General features: G+C 42.6%; 2 long non-coding RNA genes across 2 annotated transcripts in view; both read left to right on the forward strand.

Moving 5' to 3' along the window:
* The window catches only part of LOC129658098 (uncharacterized), a 79574-nt gene extending 65483 nt beyond the window's left edge, over positions 1 to 14091 (forward strand). Inside the window, exons 4-6 of the long non-coding RNA XR_008717268.1 lie at positions 9126 to 9263; positions 9955 to 10081; positions 13743 to 14091. This is a non-coding gene — a long non-coding RNA (uncharacterized LOC129658098). The remainder of the gene's footprint in view (positions 1 to 9125; positions 9264 to 9954; positions 10082 to 13742) is intronic.
* Positions 3274 to 5060, forward strand: LOC129658114 (uncharacterized). Its single transcript, XR_008717275.1, has 3 exons — positions 3274 to 3346; positions 4402 to 4465; positions 5048 to 5060. It is a non-coding gene; the product is annotated as an uncharacterized LOC129658114 (long non-coding RNA).
* Positions 14092 to 27442: the final 13351 nt, after the last annotated feature.

Raw genomic sequence — 27442 nt, forward strand, 5'->3', positions numbered from 1 at the left:
ATATTGGAGAATTCTCTGGAGTAGATTTTGGCTCACCCTACCCAGGCCATGTTCTCTGCCCCCTGGATGAGGTATTTGTTATAGTTGCTGCTGCTGCTGCTGCTGCTGCTGCTGCTAAGTCGGTTCAGTCGTGTCCGACTCTGTGCGACCCCATAGTAAATCCCAGGATGATTGGTTAGAGCCAGGCATCCCATTGAATGGTTCCCAACTGATGACTGAACAAACTCACGAGGTAAGAACTTCCCTCTCCTTTTTACATTTGCAAAATCAAGGTCAGTAAGTATAGGTACTTGGCAAGGATCTATAACAAAGTAAGTAAAAGTCTGAAATTCACATCCAGGGCTACATGGAGCCAAGCCAATACTGTGAACTATTGGGTTGGCCAAAAAGTTCATCCAGGTTTTTTCATAAGATGTTATGGAAAAATTCAAACGGCCTTTATGGTCAACCCAATATTAAGATGTGTTGACTTCCTTCAGGAGTCTTGGATTTTCTTTCCTTCCTAACACTGCCTTTTCTTTTTTTTTTTAAGATTCAGGAGTTAAAATGTGTGGGTCATATAAGCATGAGTTTATTTGCCTTATTTGCATTCTATCTGGGTCAGGGTAGGGTAGAAGTTTTATTTGTTTGATTGCTTTTGTTTTTTTAATATTTCCAAAGCCCTTGGTTCAGTGCTGTGCACAGTAGTGGCTGACGAAATACTGATGGAGCCATGTTTCATAAACACAGAGGTAGCAGAGATAATGGAACCCAGCTCAGACTCTGCCCCAGACCCTGGTCCCACTGGTAAAATCACGTCCTGGACAGCGCATCAGTATCTGTGGACATGGCCATGCCTGTACCTATTGTATACAAACGGTGGTTCAACCAACAACTGCCCTTCCTAGGCTGACGTTTAGCCCTATGTAAACATTTCTTTTTTAGAACTGGCTCTTAATTCCTGCATCCCTTGGTTTATCGCTAGTTTCATGAGAAAATAATCTGTCAACATTTCTCCAGTCACGGGATGATGACTCAGGCCAGGGATCCGGGCCATTTTCTGGGCAGTAGCTGGACTTCTGGCCCCATCCTGTTAGGACCCGAGCCAGCACGCCACAGCGAGGTGCTCCTTCTACCTCCCCGCCACCCATGCCAGCCCTTCTGCTCCTTTCTTCCTGCCCACTCTTGCCTCTGTGGTTGCCAGAGTAACTATGAAAATATTACTCCTCATGCTCTAGGAACAAAATGTCAGGGCACTTTACTATTGTTTTAATTTAAAAACTTAAGTGTTTAATATAACTCCAGCCTGGAAGAAATTCTCTTACTGGCAAACAGGAGAGCTACAAATGCAGTATGAAGAGCTCAGGAGTAGCAAAGGGACCCAGGCTTGTTAAGAGAGCCTAAACCTCTGTCTAACAATGACATTGTCTCAACTTCTCCCTTGTTTCTCTTTCCTCTTTTATTCCTTCCTTTAAATTGATTTTGCTTATTGTATTGTTTCTCTTACTCTCCCCCCCACCCCGCTACATTTTGTGCTTATTAGTTATACCTCTATTTTATTATTATTACTTTTTATATACTTATTAAATTTTGCTCTAGGATCAAAAAGGTACACCTTTAATTTATCACAGTTCAAACTTTCAAATGCCTGCCTGCTAAGTTGCTTCAGTTGTGTCTGACTCTTTGCAACCCATGGACTGTAGCTTGCCAGGCTCCTCTGTCCTTGGGATTCTCCAGCCAAGAGTACTGGAGTGGGTTGCTGTGCCCTCTTCCAGGGGATCTTCCTGACCCAGGGATTGAACACACATCTTTCACGTCTCCTGTATTGGCCAGCAGGTTCTTTACCACTAGCACCACGTGGGAAGCCAAAAAACCTTCAAATAGTATCCTAGCATTTGGGTCTTAGGATAAGAACCATGTAGCAGTAACTTCCATCCTTCCCTCCCCCACCCTGCCTCTAGCCATCCTTTGTTTTTGTCGAACATTTTACATCACATTGTAATATATTATAAACTCCACAATAGCTTGTTCTTAGTTTTGCTTTAAACAGTGAACTATCACTTAAAGCAATTTAAAAAGGAGAAAAATAAGAAAAGATGTTTCTTATTACACAAAAAATCAGATCCCGTTACTTCCTTGCTCGAGACCTTTCGACTGTTTCCTATTGCCCTTGGAATTAACTCCAAATCCAACATGTCTCACAACTTAAATCTAATTAGGGGAAGGGAACACGTTTCAGTATCTAGTTCCAGGCCCATTTCATGTGGTTCTCAAGACATGGTGGCTAGTTTCATTATTAACTTAATTTCTGTCTGTGTAATTTATATGCCCCAAAGAGGAGTAATTAACCTAAATGAGTACCTAGCAAAAAAAAAAAAAACAAACTCCTTTCCTTCCTTCTTCCTTTTTATGATTCTTTTCTGTTTCCCCACCCTCACCCCTTTTCTGTTATCTTCCAGAAAAAGACAAATAAAAGAAACCACTCTGCCACCTATTCATGTAGGATTTTTGTTGAAAAAATATGATCTTTTGGACTTTGATGGATCTCATTTGTCTTGTGTTTTTAATAAGGTGCTTTGGAAAAGGTAGAGATTTTCTGCAAGTCATTTGCTCTTTTTTTCCCAAGGCTGCTTTCTTCACTGTCAGTGCTGTGTTTTCTGGTGGGAGGGATTGGTTTGTTCCTGTCTTCAAAACACTGAATTTAATTGTCTTGCGATTGCTGTTGTGCAGAGCTATTCAGTACCCGTTTCTCTTACCAGTTCAGTGAACAGCCCCGTATCTTTCCTTTCCTTGTGGGCTCTGAAATGAGTGCTTCTTATCCCAAACCTCATCTACCCCTGCTCTAGAGGAGGCAGTCCGCCAGTCCGTGTGTGGGCTATTGAAGTTCTCCACTGATACTTACTGACCTAGTTTGCCATTTCCCCAGGGTTTTCCCTGTTCAGTCTGGAGGTTGCCCTCCTGGGCTTGGGTTTACCGCCTCATGGTGGTCTGACTCTGCCCCTGTCCTCTGTCTGTCCAGCCTTTCCACCTACCCACTGAATTGTAAGAGCACAAACATCTTTAACCTGCATGACCTGATCCTCCTTCCAAACAGCACCCCGCCCCCCGCCATAATACCCATTCCAGGAGAGTTCTTTGTTTCCTTAGTCACTCATTTGTTCCTTCTTTCAATCGATGTCCGTTGACTTCCTCCTATGTGTCAGGTCTTGGGGGAACTGGGATGCTTCGAGTACAAAGAAGTAGATAGCTCTCAACAAACTGCTGGCCTTTCAGGGGTTATCACTGATGTTCTAACTTGATTCTGCCTCTTCTAATTATGAGAACAGGGCTAGGTCCCCACCTCTGCCATTGTTGATGATGCTACGTGGTAAGGATCTACTGCTCAATGGTTTTGCAACTCTCATGTCACTCCGTGTGTTGGTCCTGCTTGGTCTGTTTGAACTGCTGGTTTCCCCCAATACTTTGTGCCCACTGGGACCTAGGCTACTTAATAAGCACATTTTATTAAAAAGCAAACACTTGGTTCTCCCAGAAGCTCAGATAGAGATTACATATAGAGTAGAGAAAAGGTTCCTCATGTCATTTCAGAATTTCTACTTAAAGGCTTCAACTCTGTATTATTGTTTGATAATTTGTCCCCTTTATCTTCTCTGTTCTCTCTCTCTCTTTAATCAATATTTTCTTAGTTGAAGTATACTTGACTTATAATGCTGTGTTAATTTCTACTGTATGGCAAAGTGATTCAGTTATACATTGCATGCATATGTGTTCAGTCAGTCCTATCCAACTCTTTGCGACCCTATGGACTGTAGCTCGCCAGGCTCCTCTGTCCATGGGATTCTCCAGACAAGAATATTAGAATGGGTTGCCATTTTCTCCTCTAGGGGGTCTTCCCAATCCAGGGATCAAACCTGTGTCTCCTGCATCTTCTGCATTGGCAGGTGGATTCTTTACCACTGAACCACGAGGGAAGCTATACATACATATATATTATGTGTATATATTATATAATATATATGTGCATATATATTATATATATATATACATCCTTTTTTAGATTATTTTCCATTATTGTTTATCACAGGGTATTGGATGCAGTTCTTTGTGCTACTCAGTAGGACCTTGTTGTTTATCTCTCTCTTTGTAAAACTATTTTGAACAAGATGCCTAATCTTTTGAGTCGAAATTTCATCTTTCCTATTTTCTTTTTTTAATTTCTTTTATTAATTTTATTTTTGTTGTTTTTTTTGCTTTTGTTTTCTTTTTAAATTTTTATTTTTAATTGAAGGATAGTTGCTTTATAATATTGTGTTGATTTCTGCCATACATCAATATGAATCAGCCATAGGTATACCTATGCCCCCTCTCTCTTGAATCTCCCTCTCATTTCCCACCCCATCCCACTCCTTTATGTTGTCACAGAGCACCAAATTTGAGCTTCCTCCATCATACAGCAAATTCCCACTGGCCATCTATTTTACATACGGTAATGTATGTGTTTCATTTGTATTCTCTCAAATCATCCCACGATTTCTCTCCTATTTTCTATCTCTGTATTTGTTCTACTTCTAGGAAATCTCATTTTCACTTGCAACATTTCTATTGAAATTTTTATTTTGGTTAACATTTTTAATTTCTAAGAACTGTTTTTTTGTTGTTGTTATTCTCTTCCTTTATTCTTTTCTTTGTCAAGTGTGGATAATGATACTGGAGCTAGAATTTCTAAGAACTCTTACTTGTTTTCTTTTTTTTTTTTTTTTTTTTGCAGAGGTACCTGTTCTTGTTTTAGGGGTGCAACATTTTATTTCTGGTGTGATGTTTATTGTTGCTGTTATTGTCATTATTTAGCTTAATTTTGCACCCTGTATTTTCTTTTATTTTTGAAGTCCTTTTTTGCTGTTTATTCTAGTTGTGGCTTTGCTAAAATATCTACTTATCCATAGCTTTGAATTCTTATTTAGGATTAAGAGATTGGGTAATTTAGAGGCCATGCTCAAGTTTCTGTGACACAGAGGCCCCAAAACTTCAATTGCCTAAATAATAAAGAAATTGTCTCTCTCATAGGCAGACTGGAGGTGAATGGTTCCAGCTGATTGATGGCTCTTCTCTTCTTTGGCATTAGAGTCCAGCCAAAGGTGATGGTGGCGGTTATTGCCAAGGATTGGGGGTGGTGCAGTGGAGAGAGGAGACAGAGAATGGAGAGGATCAACACATAAACACAAGTTCTAACAGAAGAGAGAGGAGAGAATGAGTGGGGTTGGTAGCAACTGGAAGCATAGGTAGGGAGATCATCAGCCACAACCAGCCAGCTGGAGTCTCGGGCAGAGCTCCCATGCCAGAGTAGGGCCTGAAAAACATGAGGCACAATGTCAGTCTAGAAAGAGACAAGGAAGGGGTCAGAATAGAATTCAGAAGCAGGCCCCAAGCTGCTGAGCCCAGAATGACCTAGAACCTTAGTGACTGGAGGTTTGCTCCAGACTGCGAAACCATAGCTGCCAAGTGCTTCTTGTCTTAGGCTTGTGATGGACTGAATGTTTGCTTTCCTCTCCAAGTCCATGTGCTGAAATCCTAAGCCTCAGTGTGATGGCATTAGGAGGAGGGTCCTTTAAGAGATGATTAAGTCATGAGGGTGGGGCCCTCTTGGATGGGATTAGTACCCTTTAAAGAGACCCCAGAGAGCTTCCTCTTTCTTTCTACTATTTGAAGACACAGTGAGAAGGCAGCCATCTGCAAACCAGGAAGAGGGCACTCAGAGATATGGGATCTGCTGGTACCCTGGCCTTGAACTTCCAGCATCCATAACTGTGAGAAACAAGTGTTTATTGTTTAAGCACCCCATCTATGGTGTTTTTGTGATAGCAGCCTGAACCAACTAAGACAGATTGATTTAGGGAAGCAGTGAAGGGACCAGCATCCATTTGGGGTTAAATGATTCCTACTATGAGGCTGTAGTTCCCTAAATAATAAGCTGTTTTTGCTGCTGCTGATTGTTGGAAACAAGGATTTTTTTTTCTATCTAAAGATATTTTATACTAAACAGATTAAGATTGATGAGCAAATAATTAAAATGCATTTTTAGGATATGCAAATTGGATTACTATAGACTGAAAAAGAAATAAAAATTGAAGCCAGAGCAAGAAGACTGGACATTTTTGCATATGCTTTATTAAGAACAAAAGAGTAATTTCCATACTTGGAAATAGAAGAATGGAAAATGAAAACAAATTGACTAAGCAAAATACTTTCTAGTACATGGAATATAAATGAGAATCTTACAGGAATGAAAGTGAGGCAGTTTACCAGGAGAAACATGCAGAATGATGGAAGTTAGTAGGTAAAAGGAGAAAACTAAAGCAAAGTTCCTACAGGAAAATTGAAAGACTAAATATCTTAGTAATAAGATATATAAACGCAAGTATTTTTACTTATTAGGTAAATTGCATGGAATTCTCCAGACCAGAATACTGGAGTGGGTAGTCATTCCCTTCTCTAGGGGATCTTTCCAACCCAGGTATTGAACCCATGTCTCCCACATTGCAGGCAGATTCTTTACCAGCTGAGCCATGAGGGAAGCCCAAGAGTACTGGAGTGTGTAGCCTATCCCTTCTCCAGCAGATCTTTACGATCTAGGAATTGAACCAGCGTCTCCTTGCAGGTGATTTCTTTACCAACTGAGCTATCAGGGAAGTCCCTTCACAATTATTTAATTTGTATTTATTTCTCAATTTTTGGCCATGTGGCATGTGGGATCTTAGTTCCCCAACAAGGGATCAAACCCAGGCACCCTGCATCAGAAAGCAGAGTCTTAACCACTGGACCATCAAGAAAGTCCCAGTTTATTAGGTAAAATTTTAAATGATACCTATAGGACAGAAGTATTAAAAAAGAACCCTATGAACTTGTCTATCCATCTATATTTCTGTATTGGAACAGTACTGTGTGGTTTTACTTTGGAAGTATAAATTGAATCTAAAGTAAGGAAAAAATCTGAGTCATATGTATTCACAAGTTTGGTTATTTACAGTTTAAAGTACTGAGTAAGCATTGGTTCCATGTTAAAGAATCTGTGGAGGAGAAGTTTGGACATTAACAAAAATAATGTCACACGTTTATGAAAAGAATAATCTAGATGTCTTTAGACTGATAAACATAACCTCCCTAACTGGAAAGAGGGTGGAAGAAAATAATTGTGAAACTATTTTATAAATATTTTAATAAGAGAAATAGTAAACAGCATGGCTTTGTAAAGAACAAATCCTGTCAAACTAAAATTATCTTCTCCTATGACAGATTGACAAGTCTGTTGGGTTGAGGGGGAGGGAATAGATATTAGTTATCATGACTTCAGCAAGGATTCTGATTTCTGCTTGGGAATAAAATACATAAGATAATTTCAGGTAGTGATAACCAGCTGCAAAGGAAATAAAGCAGAAGAATGAGGAAAAACATGATGGGGGTGATGGCTGGTGCCTTAGAAATGGTCATCAGGGGGATTATTGAAGAAAATGCTTGAGCTGAGATCTGAATAATGGTGAGTAGCCAGTCATGTATCAATCCAGGAGAGAGTGCCCCATAGGAGGGAGCAGCTAGTGGGTGACCTTGGCCTCTCTGATGGGTAGAAAGGCTAGTGGGGTTGAAATGCACTGAATAAAGAGGAGGGTAAGTATGATAAGAGGAGCCAGAAAGGACAGAGAATGCTGGACCCTGAGGATATGTGACAAAGGGTATGGATTTTCTTTATGGGCAAAGGGAAGAGGGCTGAGGGGTTTGGGGGCAGGGAATGACATAGTCCAATTTTTGTTTGTAAAAGATTCCACGGCTGTGCTACAGGGTGGAGTAGAGTGAGCAAGAGGGGAAGCAGAGAGGCTGTTGACATAGAGGAGAGGGGGGAGACTTGGCCAAAGATGCCTCCAGTGGGCATTGTTAGGAGCACCAAATCTGGAATATCTTTAGAAGTAGGATTTGGCAATGGATAAGATGTGGAGAATAAGGAAAAAGAGTTGATCCAAGGATGATGCCTGGGTCTTTGGACTGATCGACTGAGAACCATAAACTGAAATGGGAGAAGTCTTAAGAAGGACAAGTTTGGGAAAGAAATTTGGGAGTTGCCCTCTCTGTGTGGGAGGCACTGAATTTGATATCCTGCTATCCATCCACATGGAGGGATTGAGTAGTTGTGTGTGCTTAGCTGCTCAGTAGTGTCTGACTCTTTGTGACCCCATGGACTGTAGACTGCCAGGCTCCTCTGTCCATGGGATTTTCCAGGCAAGAATATTAGAGCAGGTTGCCATTTCCTATTCCAGGGGATCTTCCCAACCCAGGGATCGAACCTGCAGTCCCTTGCATCTCCTGCATTGGCAGGCAGATTCTTTACCACCGTGTCACCTAATTGAGTAGGGAGTTGGATTATAATTTCAGAATTTAGGCAGAGAGGTTGGCATTGGAGAGAAACCACTGAGAAATCACAGCACAGAGACGATATTGAGATGACTTCCTTGGCATCCTCACAATTTCTCAATGAAGTAGTTATAAATATAACAGTAGATAAGTGGCAGGTATGCTGTGGTCCAGGTGTGACAGGCATGTGTGTAGAACCCAGAGTCCAGGATAGACAAGAGCAATAAGGAGAACAGATTACATCAATTAAGAGGGATCCCAGGGCCAATCTCTGTCCCTTTAGCATAACCTTATCAGATTTAGCAAGTAAAAATATTGCATGGGACATAAGTTATACTAACAAATTTACTCTTTGTTTATCTAAAATTCACATTTCATCAAAGGGCCTGTATTTTGTCTGATAACCCTACTTCAACATCTGCAAAAAATCGAAAACTTCCATTTATCTTCCTTTTTTCTCTATTCCATATGCCCCACAATTGTAGCTCTAAATTTAGCATGTTGGGTTATAATTGATTTAACCCCCTTTTTCCTGTTAAGCTTTGTGTGTTTCCTGAAGGCAAGGCTGTGTATCATACATCTTTGTGCAACTGTTATGTTGAAAGGCCAGAGCTGACTAGAGACCCATGGAAAGCAACTTTATTCTTTTTTCTCACTCTCTTTAAAACTATTTAAAGGCTTGATTTGGGCCCGTATCCATGAATGAAATCTTGACCCTGTAATTTAGAGGTCTCTCCTGTCCCTTTCAGTTGCAGGAGTGTGTTGGTTCAATGCTCAAAAGTACAGTCCGGTGTGACAATCACGACTTTCAACATCGTTAAAAAGTTTCCTCTCTCCAGGAGCATGGGGGCAGCTGGCTGAGAAGCCTCAAGCTGATGGACCATGAGGTTAGCTGCTCATTTCTCTACATCAGTCCTTTCCTCCTCTCCCCTTCTCCCCACAGGCAGCCTCTCCCCCTCCAGTTTGGAGGGGGTTGCTGAGGAAGAAGAGTAGGAAGGATGGAGTTGAGTTACTTGCACTTGGAAGTTCCTTAAAGGACGCTCTCCCCTCCCCTCCCCACTCTCCCCCAATCTCTGACCTCTTTGTGCTGGGCAGGAAGCCCTGTTGGTTAGGCTCCTTTATTTTATTTTAGTTTGATTTTTTTTGTTGAAGTATAGTTAATTTCAACAACAACAAAAAAAAAAGAAAAGAAAAAGAAGCTTTTTGTTGAAGTATAGTTAATTTTGAGCTTTCCTGGTGGCTCAGATGGTAAAGAATCTGCCTGCAGTGTGGGAGACCAGAATTTGATCTCTAGGTCAGGAAGATCCCCTGGAGAAGGGCATGGCAACCCACTCCAGTATTCTTGCTTGGGGAAACTTCATGGACAGTGGAGCCTGGCAGGCTACAGTCCATGGGGTCGCAAAGAGTTGTGCATGACTGAGCCACGAAACACACACATAGTTAATTTACAATTTCATGTTAGTTTCAGATGTACAGCACAGTGATTTAGTTGCATGTATTACAATCTGTTCTTTTTTCAGGTTCTTTTTCCTTATAGGTTATTACAAAATACTGAGTATAGTTCTCTGTTTTACATAGTAGGTCCTTATTGATTATTTAGTTTATACATGCTGCTGCTGCTGCTAAGCCGCTTCAGTCGTGTTCGACTCTGTGCGACCCCACAGATGGCAGCCCACCAGGCTCCCCTGTCCCTGGGATTCTCCAGGTAAGAACACTGGAGTGGGTTGCCATTTCCTTCTCCAATGCATCAAAGTGAAAAGTGAAAGTGAAGTCGCTCAGTTGTGTCTGACTCTTAGCGACCCCATGGATTGCAGCCCACCAGGTTCCTCCATCCATGGGATTTTCCAGGCAAGAGTACTGGAGTGGTTTGCCATTGCCTTCTCCGAGTTTATACATACTAGTGTGTATATGTTAATCCCAAACTCCTCATTTATCCTTTCCCTGCCTCTTCCCCTTTGTAACCATAAGTTTGTTGTTTTCTATGTCTGTGAATCTACTTCTGTTTTGTAAATAAGTTCATTTGTATCTTTAAAAAAAAAATAGATCCTACATATAAGTGATATAATACAATATTTCTCTGTCTGGCTTACTTCATTTTGTGTGATACTATCTAGATCTATCCATGTTGCTGCAAATGGCATAATTTCATTCTTTTTGTGGCTGAGTAATAGTCCACTGTGTATACAACAACAACTACATATATATATATATATATATATATATATATATATATATATATTTTTATATGGTGGTGGTGGCTTAGCCACTAAGTTGTTTCTGACTCTTGTGACCTCATGGACTATAGCCTTCAAGGCTCCTCTGTCCATACGATTATCCAAGAAAGAATACTGGAGTGGGTTGCCATTTCCTTCTCCAGGGGATCTTCCTGATCCAGGAATTGAACCAGGGTCTCCTGCATCACAGGCAGAGTCTTTACCGACTGAGCTACAAGAGAAACCTGTAATTTCTGAGCTTAGTTGTTAAGTCATCTCTGACTCTGCAACCCTATGAACTGTAGCCCTCCAGGCATTTCTGTCTATTGGGATTCTCTAGGCAAGAATATTGGAGTTGGTTGCCATGCCCTCCTCCAGGGGATCTTCCTAACCCAGGGATCGAACTCTGGTCTCCCACAGTGTAGGCAGATTCTTTACTGTCTGAACCACCAAGGAAGCCTATTTTCTCCAAATATATGCTTAGGAATGCAATTGCAGGATTGTATGGTAACTCTATTTTTATACAGTTTTCCATAGTGGCTGTGCCAACTTACATTCCCACCAGCAGAGTAGAAAGATTCCTTTTTCTCCATACCCTCCCCGGCATTTATTATCTGTAGCTTTTTTGATGATGGCCATTGTGACTGGGGAGAGGGGATACCTCATTGTAGTGTGATTTGCATTTCTCCAGGCTCCTTTAATACAGGATGCTAAGTTGCAGAAAAATAGACCTGTGGTCTGTAGATAGGCTGTTACCTGCTTGTGTGGCTGTGTCTCCCCCAGGGAAAGTCTCTCACTATTTGCCTTTCTCAGGCAGGAATCAGACAGGACTCTCCAGGGAACCTATTTCACACTTTCTGAGCAGTATCTTCTAGCCTCTGGCTTGAGATGAAAGGAATGCCCTTGTCTTTCCTCTCTGCCTCTCTTCCCCCAGACTGGGTGGGTAGGTTCAGAAATAGGACAGCCATCCAGTTTTCTCCAAAGAAATTGTCTCTCTCTTAGCTCCTTAAACCTCTGCCCTTTTGTATCCTTTAGCACTAAGGGCTTCAAAATCAGTTTCCAGCACCTTCCTCTGCAATTCCTATGTAGATGTTCTAGAATTTCTCTTGAAATGTGGGAGTCTTTGCCACTTCTTTTGTTGGTTTTGGCTCTGGTGCCTTAGTGGAAGCTGAGACAAAAAAGTATCATCTTCCCATGTTTGTTTTATTTGTGTTTTTAGCACCTAGCTCAGTGCCTGGTATATGGTAGACACTTGATAACAGGTTTTTGAGCAATTTAATTATAAACAAGAAACTACAATAAGGTTTTTCCTATACTCCTTAATCATGAGGATCACTGTTCTTCCTATGCCCAGCCCCTCTACAAACCTGGATGATATCTATTCATTATTCAGTTTACAAGTCATTTCTTACTTATTGCCCTTGTTGATTTATCTCCTCAACACCCTCCATCCTAAGTACCTGACACAGCATGGAGTAAGCTCCAGGAACGCTGGCTCGGCCTGGTTCCCTCTGTTTTCTGAGGAGAGAGCCCAGTGCCAGGCAGTAAGGAATAATGAATGAATGCATGAGTGAGTGAGTGAATGAGTGAGTCAATGAATAGATGGATTGGCACCAGAGTACCAGTTGTAAAGGGCTTCCCTGACAGCTCAGTTGGTGAAGAATCTGCCTGCAATGCAGGAGACCAGGATTTGATCCCTGGGTTGGGAAGATCCCCTGGAGAAGGGAAAGGCTACCCACTCCAGTATTCTGGCCTGGAGAATTCCATGGACTGTATGGTCCATGCGGTCGCAAAGAGTCAGACACGACTGAGTGACTTTCACTAACCATTTGTAAAACCTCCTAGGTTGGGCTTCAGGGGTGGGTCTGAATGGCCTTCAGCCCTCATTAGAGCACACCTATATCAAGGGGAGATGCCTTTTCTGGCAACTTCATCCTTCATGGCTGAATTAAGCTCCTGTTAGGAACTTCCCTGGCGGTCCAGTGATTGAAACTCTGTGCTCCCAATGCAGAGGGCACAGGTTTGATCCGTGGTTGGGAAACTAAGATCTCACGTGCCACAAGGTGCAAAAAGAAAAAAAAGCTCCTTTTACTGGGTCAGTATAGCTGCTACCTGAAGTGTAAGTATAGAATTGTGCCCATGTATCACATCACAAAGGCTGACAAATCATTTTGGTCATGATGTACCTAGCTCCTTTTCTTAAACGCACAGTCTTTGTCCATCAACTTTAGAAATTTCACTGTGTTCATGATATCCAGTGACAAAATAAAAAACATCTGCTTGTATTGTAACACCATATTTAATATGTATCCAGTTAAGCACTGTAGAAGTCAGTATTAAAACGCTCCTGAATTTTACACTCTTCCAAAAGTATTACGATGTTGGATGTGTGTGTAACCTACTCTTTTCTCACCAACACTTCCACCCCAGACAAGCGGATCTCTTATGTTCAGATCAAATTGAAGCTAGAATATGGTATTAACTTGTAAAAAAAAAATCCAATACATTATATGTAAAATACATTCAGTAGGCATGACAGGAAAAATATGAATAAACTGGTGATGAAAACAGGGAAAAGTCTATTTTAGTAAATTCCAGAAGTTTTTTTAGGCTTTTGAGAATTACCTAAAGTAATTTCTATTTGAGGGATTAAGCAAATGATGACCTGATTTGATGACATAAAATATATTTCTTTTCTTAAGGAATTGTAGACATTCTTGAGACCACCCTCTTAACCATAAAATTGTAACATTATGTACATATATCATATGAAAAGACAATTGTATGAAAAAGCGAAAGTCACTCAGTGGTGTCCAACTCTCTGTGACCCCACGGACCATGGAATTCTTGGAATTCTTCAGGCCAGAATACTGGAGTGGGTAGCCTTTCCTTTCTCCAGGGAATCTTCCCAACCAAGGGATCGAACCCTGGTCTCTCGCATTGTGGGCAGATTCTTTACCAGCTGAGCCACAAGGGAAGCCCAAGAAGACTGGAGTGGGTAGTCTATCCCTTCTCCAGCAGATCTTCCTGACCCAGTAATCGAACCAGGGTCTCCTGCATTGCAGGAGGATTCTTTATATGGAGGTTGAGGCCAAATCTGCTGGTTGCCTGCTTAATATTCACTTCCTTTTTTTTTTTTTTTCTTACCAACAGAACCCTGATTATCTTGAGGACTGCAATGTAACCAGCTAAAACATGTATTTCATAGCCTCTCTTATAGAGGTAAGTAAATTCTGGCCAGTGAGATAGAAGTCAAGATTTTTGGTGTGGATCCCAGGAAAGCTTCTTAAATGCTAGATTGATTCAAATGGCTTTTGGCCTATTATACACCCTCATTCCCATCTTGAACTTGGACCTGATGGCTGGTACTGAACAGCCATTTTGCAGCAATGAGACTTTATTTCATGAACTAAGGATGACGGAGCTAAAGAATAGAAGAAGGATGGCACATTAATAAAATCGTGGAGTTGCTGTACCCGTTTTGGACTAATTTTAGACGGTGTTACACAAGAGAAATTCCTCATGTTGTTTAAGGTCTTTCTTTTTAGGTATTTATTACTTGTAGCTAAAAAAAATTCTAAAAGATAATGGACTGTTTGGGGAAAGTTAGTGCATTTGTGTCATAGATGAAAACTTTCCAGAGAAACTTTTTATACTACTAATAAGAAAAAATTCTTATTTTTGAAGTTGTTTCACTAAGCATACCATCTGATTGATTTTTGACAACATAGGTAATTTGAGTTTTAAATTTAGCAATTCTAAATGTAAATTACATACACAGGCACTCACAATTTAATGAGTGAGTCCATATTCCAGGTATTGTGCTCGCAATTTATATGCATTATCTCCTTTAATGCTCATAGCAATCTTATGAGGTATTGCCCTCATCTGATACATGGAGAAATAGAGGTTTAGACAGTCAGGTTACTTCATAGTAAATGGTAAAGAAGGAATTGGAACTGAGTTTATTTAGCTTCAAAGCCCACATTTATGCCCTATTTCCTGGGACAGGAACAATGCATAGGTCTGTTTGTTTTGGCCATTTACCAAGGGCAGTATAATAAGGAATAAATATAATCTATCCAGTTGGACTTCCTAGAAAAGCTCAGCAGATAAAGAGAATTGATACTCAGATGGAAGATTCCAATAGCCAGAAATTTGAGATGTATAGAGCAGGGACATTCACGGTAAATGTTAAAATGGACACCCACCTGATCTTGTTCAAAGCAGACACTAAACCCTTTTCCTGAAAAGAAGTCATGGCTCTTCCCACTTGGAATGAGGCAGGATATGTGTTGTGTTCACTGCCTCCCTGACTTCCTTGCCCACCATCTTCCCGCTCCCTTCCTCTGCCCATAATACTGTTCTTTGAACATGCCATCTGACCTCACAGATCTTTCATATACCAGCCCCTCTATGTGGAATGCACTTCCTCTAGATCCCATGAGGCTCATTCCCTCACCTGATTCAAGTCTCTACTGCCATGAGGCGAAGCTTCATCAGAGATGCCTTCCTTGACTATTATATCTATAAAACGCTCCCTTTCACTACTTTCGATTCCCTTACCCTGCTTTACATTTCTTCATAGCACCAAATGCACTTGATATATATATTTATTTGTATGTATCTACCTCCTCCCCTAGAATAAGCCCAATGAGCATGGGGCCTGTGCTTTATTCACTAGGACATAGTAGGTACTATGTACGTGTCTGGTACATAGTAGGTGCTCAATAAATATTTGCTGATGGACTGAATGAATGAATGATGAATGAAGAGTGAGTTCAAAAACCTGCTATTGTCCTGTGTTATTACATGAAAACCTAGAAGGCACTAGAAGGATGAGTTGTATTCTAGAATAGACTCTGTATTCATAAAGGTTTTGGGTTTACTTCTGTTTTGTGAGCAGTTAATAAATGATGTCCATGTAGAGGAAGTGATAGATGGAAGAATAAACGGTGTTTTAAAAGATAGAATCTTCTTAAAAGGAAAGTGAAACTGGAAAGTCATGTGCAAATGGTTGCAGTGGGACTTACCTGGTGGCCTAGTGGTTAAGAATTCACCGTCCAATACAGGAGATGCGGGTTTGATTCCTTGTCAGGGAACTAAGCCTGCATGTTGCAACTACTGAGCCCCATCCTCTAGGACCTATGCCACAACTAGAGAAGCCCACATTCTCTATCAAAGAGCCCATGTGCCACAACTAAGACCCGACACAGCCAAATAAGTACTTTAAAAAATGGTAGCACTAACTAGGGAGAAGGCAATGGCATCCCACTCCAGTACTCTTGCCTGGAGAATCCCATGGACGCAGGAGCCTGGTAGGCTGCAGTCCATGGGGTCGCTAAGAGTCGGACACGACTGAGCAACTTCACTTTCACTTTTCACTTTCATGCATTGGAGAAGGAAATGGCAACCCACTCCAGTGTTCTTGCCTGGAGAATCCCAGGGACAGGGGAGCCTGGTGGGCTGCCGTGTATGGGGTCGCACAGAGTCGGACATGACTGAAGCGACTTAGCAGCAGCAGCAGCAGCAGCAGCAGCACTAACTAGTAGTCACTTTGCATCTAAGAAGAAATTGATTCGTAATTACTACCCAGGAAGAATGAGCATGATAAGCAGATACACTACGTCTGCCTCCAGGTGCTTGTTAGTGCATTTGGGAGGATATTAGCCTTAGACACATAACTATAATCCTGGGCAATGTAGGATGAAGGGCTGTGTTTCACCAGAGAGAGTTACAGTCTCTGGCCAGAGTAATCCAAAGCCCAGAAGTAGGTTTTGAATTACTCCTTGGAGGATGAAACAGATATTGACAGGATTTTCTGGCCCCAGTGGCAGAAGAAACAGCATAAGAAAAAGCATGGTTGATTAATGCACACATTTTATCTGGGAATCAGTAGTTTGGTTTGGAGCCAAAAAGAAGGGGATGCTTGGAAATAAATATTGAAAAGGTTTGTAGGAGGCTGTATCTCAGTGGGTCTCAAATGCCAAACTGAGGGGTTTGAATGTAATATGGTAGGTGTCTGGGAGCCATTCTTCAATGGCTCCAATTCCAAGCCAGGAAGTTGACAAGATGGAAACATTGTTATAGGAGGTTATCTCCATGGGAGTCTGGAAGATGACTCAGCAGTAAAAGACAAAACCCAGGAAGACTGGTTGCAAAGTTAGTGAAATAATTTGGGATATAAAGATAAGAATCAGGAAAACATCTTTTTACCCATAAGGGATGTTGGGTGGTGAAGGTGAGGAAATATCTTAGTTTGCTTGAATGGCCTTAATAAAAACCCCATAGACTGCATAGTTTAAACAATAGAAAATTATTTCTCTCAGGTCTAGAGGCTGAGAAGTCCAAGATTAAGGTGCTTGAAAGTAGTTCATTCTGAGTCCTCTTCTTTTGGCTTGTATACGGTTGCCATCTCACTGTGTAATTGTATGACCTTTTATTTATTTATTATTTCTCTCCCTTTTCTTATAAGAGCACTGATCCCATCATGTGGGCCCCACCCTGATGACCTGTCTAAACTCAATTACTTCCCAAAGGTCCCACCTCCAAATAGCATCACTTGGGGGGTAGGCTTAAATGTATGGATTTTGGGGACACACACACATTTAGCCCATACTAGGTGGGGGCATCAAAGAGGATGATTAGGTTTTGGATCCGAGTTATGGTACAAGACAAATAGTCAAACCAGGAGGAAGATCTGCTCTCAGGGAGTATGGTAGTCACAGTGACCTACTTGTGAAGCCACTGAGGTGATTTGGGTTAGGAATGTCTTTAGGGCGTCCACACCTCCTCAGGAGCACTTCTTTCAATAGAGAAGGTGATTGATTAGTAAACTTCCTGTCATGTAGGGTCAGCCTTCACTTTTGTCATCCATATTCAGTTCAATCCTGACCCTGGATATCAGAATACTCATTATAGTCTGGAAGTTCATAATTTTTAGATCATAATCTTAAGCTCAATCTAGGGAGCTGATGAGATGGTGATGAATAACTTCCAAATATTCAAAAACAGATTTCCCCTAAATATCCAAACTATGGGGAAGGTCATGAGTTGGATTTTATTTCTGAGCATATAGTAATCCTTGTCTCCTCCAGAATTTACTTGGCACTCCAAGAGCTAGCAGGACCCTTAACGTTGGCTGGAAACCAGCAATAAATCTCCTGGGACTGCCAGAGCCTTTTTTAGTTCCTGCTAGTCTAGACTCTTCTTTGTTTTCCACCCTGGGATCTGGGAGGAGTATCAGACCAAAACAGTTATAAAGAGCAGAGGTTTGGCCTCCTCAGACTCCTGTCTTATCATGTAGCAGTCTGTGATCTTGGTCAGGTTACTTAACTTTCGTAAATCTTGGCCTCCTTTTCTCTAAAATGATGTTGCTGATGAAAATAAACAATAAAAATAAGGTGCCTGGAGTGCAGTAGTCATTGATCTTTTATCATCACCATCACCATCATTATCTTTGATGTCACTCCCAGATCTGTTGCCCCCGGAGGCCAGCTTGCGGTGAGTACCTGGTGTCTACTGGTGTTTATTTTCTGGTTCAGGTACACATGGGGACTATAGTATTTTAGAATACATAGAATAAAGATGTAAATAAAGGGGCCATTTTCTGAAATTTTGGTCTGTTAAATTCTGAGAGGGGATTAGAAGAAATGCTATGAACCCTTTTCTGGAAATACTGAAACTGGAAATCTGAGTTAATGCAGAAAGGGCTAAACCTTAAGGTGAGAGGCCCTCTCCAACCCTAAATTTATAACGACCTACTGAAATCCCAGAGATGCTCACTTCCACACTAAGGTCTTTAATTTTTATGACCTTAAGGAAAGAAGCTGAGAGCTGATATTAATAGAAACCTTGAAGAAGAAGGTAATTTTCTAATGCCTGTATACATCACCAGTAAGCTTTGTTAAATTGGAAGGCAAAATGAAAAATTTACATTTGTTTCAATTTTTTTCTCCTTTAAGGATGTTTAGAGTTCTGCCAAGTGAACAGTGAGCTGTGCTGGCTCATTCTTAATTAGGTGACTGTAGAAAAAAAAAACTTAATTAAAAAATAAAAAGAAATATGGTTTTCTCCCCTTCTCTTATAGGACATAAAATGGGTCATAGAGAAAAACACTCCCTAAATTTGGACTACAAATATGGAAACATTATCCTCTAAACTGTGTTATATTATAATTAATAAAGACCTGAAATGGAGTGTTATGGGAAACACAACATCAGTTCCAATAAAGCAATTCTAAGATAATAAATTTCAGTAGCAAAAAGCAAAATAGACTATTACATGTAATATGCATTTTTAAAAAAGAAATATTTTATAAAAATTACAAATATCATAGATATCAAGTATTGGACACTTATGAATGTTCTACATAAACAGAATATTTTTTCTATTTTATCAATCAGACTTCTGTGTCTGTGAAAATGTATACTAGCTAATCTTTTGTAACTTAAGTCTATAATAAGAATTAAAGACATGGAACATAAACATTAAGCTGTATCTGAATTATATTTGTTTCCACTTATAAAACAGAAAGAGACTCAGACTTAGAAAATGAACTTACGGTTGCCGGAGGGAAGGGATAGTTAGGGACTTGGGGAAAGTCATGTACACACTACTATATTTAATATGAAAAACCAACAAAGACCTATTGTATAACACAGGGAACTCTGCTCATTGTTACGTGCCAGCCTGGATGGGAGGAGGATTTGGGATACATGTGCATGTATAGCTACATGTATGTATGTATGTACATGTATGTAATGGATACACGTATGTATGACTGAGTCTCTTCTGTTCACCTGAAACTACCACAACATTGTTAATTGGCTATACTCTAATACAAAATGTTTAAAAAAGTCATATTTAAAACTGAGATTAGTTCTCATGCTATCATTCTATGATCTTTTCCATCAAAAAAGTTTTTCTTGCTACAACTGATCAAAAGAGAATAGAAAATTATACACAAATGAAACCAACCAGAATAGTCAAATTTTAAAAAGCATTTTAAATACACTATGTAAGTAAAAATTTCCCATAGTTTTTAATAGCTTTAGTAGTTTTATCCTAAAAATTATTTCTATTTTTATGATTATAAAATATATTAAAAAATCAGAGTATCCCAAGTAATATTAAACCCATATACTCACCACCACTTGGGTGCTATGTTTGCTTCAGTTTTCCTTAAAAAATAAATATGGATCACTATCAAACAGTGTATAAATACACTTCATAGAGGATTCAAATCAGATCAGATCAGTCGCTCAGTCATGTCCGACTCTTTGCGACCCCATGAATCGCAGCACGCCAGGCCTCCCTGCCGATCACCAACTCCCGGAGTTCACTCAGACTCATGTCCATTGAGTCAGTGATGCCATCCAGCCATCTCATCCTCTGTCATCCCCTTCTCCTCCTGCCCCCAATCCCTCCCAGCATCAGAGTCTTTTCCAATGAGTCAACTCTTCGCATGAGGTGGCCAAAGTACTGGAGTTTCAGCTTTAGCATCATTCCTTCCAAAGAAGACCCAGGGCTGATCTCCTTCAGAATGGACTGGTTGGATCTCCTTGCAGTCCAAGGGACTCTCAAGAGTCTTCTCCAACACCACAGTTCAAAAGCATCAATTCTTCCGCGCTCAGCCTTCTTCACAGTCCAACTCTCACATCCATACATGACCACAGGAAAAACCATAGCCTTGACTAGATGGACCTTTGTTGGCAAAGTAATGTCTCTGCTTTTGAATATGCTATCTAGGTTGGTCATACTTTCCTTCCAAGGAGTAAGCGTCTTTTAATTTCATGGCTGCAGTCACCATCTGCAGTGATTTTGGAGCCCAGAAAAATAAAGTCTGACACTGTTTCCACTGTTTCCCCATCTATTTCCCATGAAGTGGTGGGACCGGATGCCATGATCTTCATTTTCTGAATGTTGAGCTTTAAGCCAACTTTTTCACTGTCCACTTTCACCTTCATCAAGAGGCTTTTTAGTTCCTCTTCACTTTCTGCCATAAGGGTGGTGTCATCTGCATATCTGAGGTTATTGATATTTCTCCCAGCAATCTTGATTCCAGCTTGTGTTTCTTCCAGCCCAGCGTTTCTCATGATGTACTCTAGAGGCCCATAAACTTTACAGTATTCTATTTTTGTGCTTTACAGTTCACAAAAATGTTGTTTATTTATTTATGTATTTTTTCAGTTCAGTTCAGTCGCTCATTTGTGTCCGACTCTTTGCGACCACATGGACTGCAGCACGCCAGGCCTCCCTGTCCATCACCAACTCCCGGAGTTCAGCCAAACTCATGTCCTTTGAGTCAGTGATGCCATCCAATCATCACATCCTCTGTCGTCCCCTTCTCCTCCTGTCCTCAATCTTTCCCAGCATCACAGTCTTTTCCAATGAGTCAGTTCTTCACATGAGGTGGCCAAAGTATTGGCGTTTCAGCTTCAACATCAGTCCTTCCAATGAACACTCAGGACTGATCTCCTTTAGGATGGACTGGTTGGATCTCCTTGCAGTCCAAGGGACTCTCAAGAGTCTTCTCCAACACCACAGTTCAAAAGCATCCATTCTTCAGCACTCAGCTTTCTTCACAGTCCAACTCTCACATCCATACATGACCACTGGGAAAACCACAGCCTTGACTAGATGGACCTTTGTTGGCAAAGTAATGTCTCTGCTTTTTAATGTGCTGTCTAGGTTGATCATAACTTTCCTTCCACGGAGTAAGCATCTTTTAATTTCATGGCTGCAATCACCATCTGCAGTGATTTTGGAGCCCCCCCCAAAATAAAATCTGCTACTGTTTCTACTATTTCCCCATCTATTTGCCATGAAGTGATGGGATCGGATGCCATGATCTTAGTTTTCTGAATGTTGAGCTTTAAGCCAACTTTTTCACTATCCTCTTTCACTTTCCTCAAGAGACTCTTTAGTTCTTTTTCATTTTTTGCCATAAGGGTGGTGTCATCTGCATATCTGAGGTTATTGATATTTCTCCTGGCAATCTTGATTCCAGCTTGTGCTTCTTCCAGCCCAGCGTTTCTCATGATGTACTCTGCATATAAGTTAAATAAGCAGGGTGACAATATACAGCCTTGACGTACTGCTTTTCCTATTTGAAACTAGTCTGTTGTTCCATGTTCAGTTCTAACTGTTGCTTCTTGACCTGCATACAGATTTCTCAAGAGGCAGGTCTTCAGAAAGAATGAATTTATTTTTTTATTGAAGGATAATTGCTTTATAGAATTTTGCTGTTTTCTGTCAAACCTCAACATGAATCAGCCATAGGTATACATATATCCCCTCCGTTTTGAACCTCTGTCCCATCTCCCTCCCCATCCCACCCCTCTAGGTTGATATAGAGCCCCTGTTTTAGATTCCTGAGCCATACAGCAAATTTGTGTTGGCTATCTATTTTACATATGGTAATGTAAGTTTCCACGTTACTCCTTCCATACATCTCCCCCTCTCCCCCTCTCTCTCCATGTCCATAAGTCTATTCTCTATGTCTGTTTCTCCACTGTTGCCCTGTAAATAAATTCTTCAAAACCATTCTTCTAGATTCCATATATATGCATTAGAATACGGTATTTATCTTTCTCTTTCTGATTCACGTCACTCTGTATAATAGGTTCTAGGTTCATCCACCTCATTAGAAACTGACTCAAATGTGTTTATGTTATGGCTGAGTAATATTTCATTGTGTATATGTACCACAACTTTTTTATCCATTCATCTGTCGATGGACATCTAGGTTGTTTCCATGTTCTAGATATTGTAAATAGTGCTGCAGTGAACAATGGGATATGTGTTTCTCTTTCAAATGTTCTATTTTATAATCATCCTCTTCTCTATTTCTGTTGAAGACTCTATATGGTGAATGATAATCATTGGGTACTTAGGCCATTTAGCATTATATATCACTTATGTTGAGAGAAGTAGTGAAATACTAAATAGAGCTCTTGTTAGGAAAGTTTACAGCCTAGTTAAAATGCCAAAATGAAAACCTGGTGAATTAGAGTTTTTATAGTATTTTACTGAACATATGTGTAGAAGGCACATAAACTATGGATGTTTAAGAAACTGTCTATGCATAGCTTTGCGTAAAATACTTGGGAAAGGATTATTTGATACGTCACCAATTTGGAAGATCAAACTATTTAACATAAAGTGAAGAGCCAATTTCAGAATAAAGCCATTTCTCATGCAGAACTTTATCTTTTGTGAGATTCCCTGATTGTTTATTTAGTGGTTCCTAGGAAGGAATGGAGAAGGAAATGGCAACCCACTCCAGTGTTCTTGCCTGGAGAGTCCCAAGGAAGGGGGAGCCTGGTGGGCTGCAGTCTATGGGGTGGCACAGAGTCGGACACGACTGAAGCAACTTAGCAGCAGCAGCAGCTGCTGCAGGAAGGAAAGTTATGACCAACCTAGATAGCATATTCAAAAGCAGAGACATTACTTTGCCAACAAAGGTCCGTCTAGTCAAGGCTATGGTTTTTCCAGTGGTCATGTATGGATGTGAGAGTTGGACTGTGAAGAAAGCTGAGCACTGAAGAATGGATGCTTTTGAACTGTGGTGTTGGAGAAGACTCTTGAGAGTCCCTTGGACTGCAAGGAGATCCAACCAGTCCATCCTAAGGGAGATCAGTCCTGGGTTTTCATTGGAAGGAATGATGCTGAAGCTGAAACTCCAATACTTTGGCCACCTCATGTGAAGAGCTGACTCATTGGAAAAGACTCTGATGCTGCGAGGGATTGGGGGCAGGAGGAGAAGGGGACGACAGAGGATGAGATGGTTGGATGGCATCACCGACTGGATGGACATGAGTTTGGCTGAACTCCGGGAGTTGGTGATTGACAGGGAAGCCTAGCCTGCTGCGATTCACGGGGTCGCAAAGAGTCGGACACGACTGAGCAACTGAACTGAAGTGAGGAGTAAACATTCATGTAAATTATGCTTTAAGAATTGGTTAGTCTTTGGGACTTTCCTGGTGGTCCAGTGGTTGGGACTTTGCCTTCTAATGCAGAGGTGTGTGTTCAATCCCTGGTGGGGTAGCTAGGATCTCACATGCCTCTGGGTGGAAAAACCACAACATAAACAACGGAAACAGTATTGTAACAAATTCAGTGAAGACTTCAAAAATGGCCCACATCAAAAAAAAAAATCTTAAAAAAAAGAAAGAATTGGCTAGTCATTATGGGTCAACGTACAAAAATATGTCAAGAACTTTGGTAATATGATTAGTATCATAAGATAGAGCAGAGCATTGCTAATCTCACCAAGAGGGACAGTATTTATAGGCATATTCTTAATGTTATTCATTCTACTTTGCAAAACTGGCTCAGTAAGTATAAAGTTCATGAAAGCTGAAAATAGGATATAAAGTGCATAGAATCTACTATGCAGATTTTAGTAACTAGTTATATGCTGCAAAATCTGCAATGTAGGTAAACTGATGAGAAACCTTCACCTGACAGCGTCTGCATCTTTGGAGGATTGGAATTTGCAGTCTTTGGTTTGCATATACTTAAAGTATCTTAAATGAAGGGATCGTGCACTAGGAACAAGAGATAAGTGCTTTCCTGCCCAAATTGTCTCAGACCCTGCGTTTTCTTACAGCAGTTTGTTAAAACGGCAATTTGGTGGGTAATTGCACGGAGGATTGCGGGAACTACAATGCTCGATTTTCTTCAGAAGTAAATGGCAGTATAGTGAGGACAGAGAGTACCATATTCTGAATTTAGACGGCCTCAATGATTTATACTGATATCTCATAGCTTATCGCAATCCATAGTTAAGCACTTCTAATAAACTCCGTCCGGTCTTTTTATACTCCAGTATCGGGCACAGGCATTCACCATGTATTTGTTGAATGAGTTTGTTACAGTTCTATGTACCATGCATTTTGTGTTTCTGATCTGTGAGGAGCATGGTGCACCGACACTAGATCCTAAAGAATTCTCATGATGATCGGGGAATAGAGCTAATCTAAATTTAAAAATCACCTTTACTTGGAGGTGATCCGCTCCAGGCATCCGGGTGAAAGATGATTCTTGCCTGAGATCTGAAGTGCCGCGGAAAGTACTGTGGGAGTCCCTTCCGCTCCCACAGGAGAAGGAATCGCTAGCGCAGGTTTAAGGTCAGAAGCCGCAGGTGCAGGAGCCCAGGGAAACAGAAGGGCGCAGGTGGAAGGTTGCGCGCTCATCGGGTGCGCTCCGGCTCCGATACCCGGAGCGGCCAGTAAGCGGCGCTGGGCCTCGGATTTGGTGGCCCCGAGGAGCGGGCTGCGGATTACCTGCAGCAGAGGGGAGCCGGCGAGCTCCTCCCCGCCCGTCCGCCCCCACTCCCCGCCCCCACCGCGGCACTCACCCCGGCTCCGCCAGCTCAGCGCACTCGCTCGGAGGAGCCGGGGCCGAGCAGTCCGCCTGCGGCAGGCGGGGCGCGCGAAGCCAGCGCGGCGGGGCTGCGGGGCCGCTTGCCCGCGTCCTCCGGGCCGGGTCGCCCTCCTCCCGCACAGTGCGGCGCAGGGAGGCTCCCGCCTCCGCCGCCCCCGCCCGCCGGCCTCCTCCTCCGCTCTGCAGGCGGGGACCGCCTGGCGCTCGGCACCCAACAGCCTCGGACCCCTCCCGCCCCCGGCTCCCGGCAGCAGGAACAGCAGCAGCAGGGGACACAGCGAGGGACCGCCACCGCCAGCGACGCCGGGCTCCGCGGGGTTCGGGAGCCGGCCCCTGCAAGAAGGAGCAGAGCCATGGCCGATGGGGGCGAGGGCGAGGATGAGATCCAATTCCTGCGAACTGTAAGCGCCGCGCGTCTCGGGTTCCCCCGGAGGGGGGGCGGCTAGAGGGAGCCGGGGCATCCACTGGCCGGCTCTCGGCAGTGGGACACGCGGGCGGGTAGGGGGCTGCCTCCGGCGATGCGGGAGGAGGCGGGCAACTCCCGGGGGGCGCAGGTGTGCGTGCTGGGGCGAGGGAAGGGAGGTACGTGTCTGTGCGCCCGTGTGTAAAGCCCGGAGACGGAGCGTGGCCGGAGCGCGAAGAGCGGCCGGCGGCGCACTGGCTTGGTCCCGGGGCGCTGAGATCGGGAGCCTCGGAGCAGCGGGAGTCTGGGGACTCGGGGGCTGCCGATCCGGCCTGACCGGTCGGCGAGGCTAGGACTTTCGGGGCAGCTGGGGGCACAGTGCAGACTGAGTGGCCGGTGGGGAGCGGGGACCGGCGGGGACGCGGTTGTTGCCCGGAATTCCGCCGCGGCGCGGTTTCTCGGCTTTCGGGTTAGACCCGCGCGCAGTCACGCAACCCCGGGATTCGCCTAGTTGGTGCGGCGGGGGTCGGGGAAGCGGGTGCAGGACGTGTCCTGAGACTGCCCCCAAGTCGAGGTGCTGCTCAGGGGAGGGAGAGTCGTCTCCGTGGACATCGAAGTGCCTAGGTTTGGGCCGTTGGTGGTGCTGAGACTGCTCGCAGAACGTGGAAGGGATGGGAAGTGAGTGTCTGTGCACGCGCACGCGGGGGCGGCGGGGGACCTAGCGAACGCGTCGTTCTCTAAATGTTGGCTTGTTGAACGCTGAGTGCAGCAAAGTGTGTGTGTGTGTGTGTTCGCGTGTGTGTAAGGGCAGGGAGGCTGTCCGGAATTTCCATACTGAGTGGCAGCAGGGAAAGGTTGGCTTAACACTAATAAAATTTTTTCTCCTTAAGTACCCCTTGGCACTGCTCCTTCCTGTCGCTGATTTGTTCGAACGCTGCAGATACTTCCCTGGCTGAGGCTTTGGTCCCCTCGAAGCTGGGACTGGAGAGCCCCTTGGCAAAAGAAAATGTCGTAACTTCTGGTTAAGAATCGCCGGGTTAGCGTTTACAGCATCCTTTCGGTCTTTTCCTTTCCCTGCACTTGCCTCCTCCTCTCCGAAGGATATTCCCTTCCAGGATTCCCTCCACCTCCCATCCCCCCGCCAAAGACTGCAGCTTCTCCAGTCTCTTCTTTCCCCAACAGTGAAAAAGCTGTCGCTGCCCACTTACAATTACCCCACAGTCACACACAATTAGAGCGAGACTTAGGTTTTGAAATATTAACCAGATAGCAACTTTTAGGTGCCAAAAGAGCCTAGATGATGTATTTGGGTCCTGAACGAGTGACAACAATACATTTGTCCAAGAGCATTCTAAGTGGCCTGTTTTTCCATTGAGCTCTTCTAATTTTTTTTTTTTTTTTGCACTCGTTTTTGCTTGGGGGTAGGGGCTTTAGAAAGAATAAAATCCAGGGTACACATCAGATTGGCCAATGATTTGATCTAATAGCTGCGAGTCATGCACCATTACATATGCTGTTGGTGGTACTCCTGCTCCACCACCCAGCTCTAAAGAACCAGTTCAGGAAAACCTTGCTCATCAGGAGTATTTTAAGCCTACTAGTAAGACAGTTTACCTTTATTTATTTATTTATTTTTTTAGTGGAAAACTGTCTATATGGTTTTCTAATAACTAATAAAAAGCCACGTGAAAAGATGTTTCTCAGTACCGTGAAAGCTTTTGTTTGGGTGGGTAAAATATTTAGTTGCTGTGTAATCTCTAAGTTCAGGTTTTTTTTCGTACTCCATAGGGTTAAAATTAGCTAGAAAATTTTGAAAGCCTCTGTGCACTCAAGGGCTTCCTGTAGGCTTAAATGTTAAGCGGAGCTCATGGAGGTGGTGTTATCAGAATACTTAATGGGGACCGAGGTAATGTGCTTGCTGATGGGCTTCTGTACATATAAAGTAATGTTAAGTCTGTGCCCCTGGACAGCTGCCTGTCAGCCCCAGCGACACCTTTGATAAGTGGGTCCTGGGTAGAGATCTGGCAGTCCTAGGCTGGGATTTTTCTTTTAATAAAAC

The sequence above is a fragment of the Bubalus kerabau genome, chromosome 1 (assembly GCF_029407905.1).
Source record: "Bubalus kerabau isolate K-KA32 ecotype Philippines breed swamp buffalo chromosome 1, PCC_UOA_SB_1v2, whole genome shotgun sequence".
In the NCBI taxonomy this organism is placed as follows: Eukaryota; Metazoa; Chordata; class Mammalia; order Artiodactyla; family Bovidae; genus Bubalus; species Bubalus kerabau.